Raw genomic sequence first — 829 nt, 5'->3', positions numbered from 1 at the left:
TGTAGTCCTCACTAAGGCCTGACTCTGGTCCACACTAAGGCCTGACTCTAGTCCACACTAAGGCCTGACTCTACTACACAGTAAGGCCAGACTCTGGTACTCACTGAGGCCTGGCTCTGCTACTCACTGAGGCCTGACTTGGTCCACACTAAGGCCTGTATCTGGTTCTCACTATGGCCTCAGCTGGTCCTGAGTTAGTCCTGACTCTGGTACTGACTCAGGCCTGACTCTGGTCACACTCAGGCCTGACTGTGGTACGTACTTAGGCCTCACTCTGGTATGACTCTGGTTCTGACTTAATCCTGCCCCTGGTAAAAGCAACTGTAAACATCTGCTGGGCAGCTAGTAGCCACCAACCCTCGCGCATGCTCAGTCACTTCAGTCGTGTCCAGCTCTTTGCAACCCGATGGACTGTGGCCCGCCAGTCTCCTCTGTCCATTGGATTCTCCAGATAGGAATTCTGGAATGGGTTGCCAGGCTCTCCTCGAGGTATCTTCCTGAGCCAGGTAACCAACCAGTGATGTCTCCTGCGTTTTCTGCATCTCAGGCAAATTCTTTACTGCTGAGCCACCTGGGAAGGCCCTCACCAAGCTTGGGGACCTGCTAAACAAACAAGCAAACAAAAACCTACACTCAGCAACTGTTCTCTGAAAGGTAGTGGACAAAGAGCCTAAGACCCAAATCACTAAGGCCCCACTTCGAAGCCCCTCCCCAGAGGCCCCACCCCGCCCTGCTTCTCCACAGGAGGCACCCCACCCCTCCCCACCCCTTTCCTTCCCTCCCCAGGGTCCCACCCAACCTTCCCCTCCTCTCCCCTCCCCACCCTCCC

This window comes from Oryx dammah, unplaced genomic scaffold (genome assembly GCF_014754425.2).
Source record: "Oryx dammah isolate SB20612 unplaced genomic scaffold, SCBI_Odam_1.1 HiC_scaffold_13, whole genome shotgun sequence".
NCBI lineage: Eukaryota > Metazoa > Chordata > Mammalia > Artiodactyla > Bovidae > Oryx > Oryx dammah.
This window is presented reverse-complemented; position numbering follows the sequence as displayed.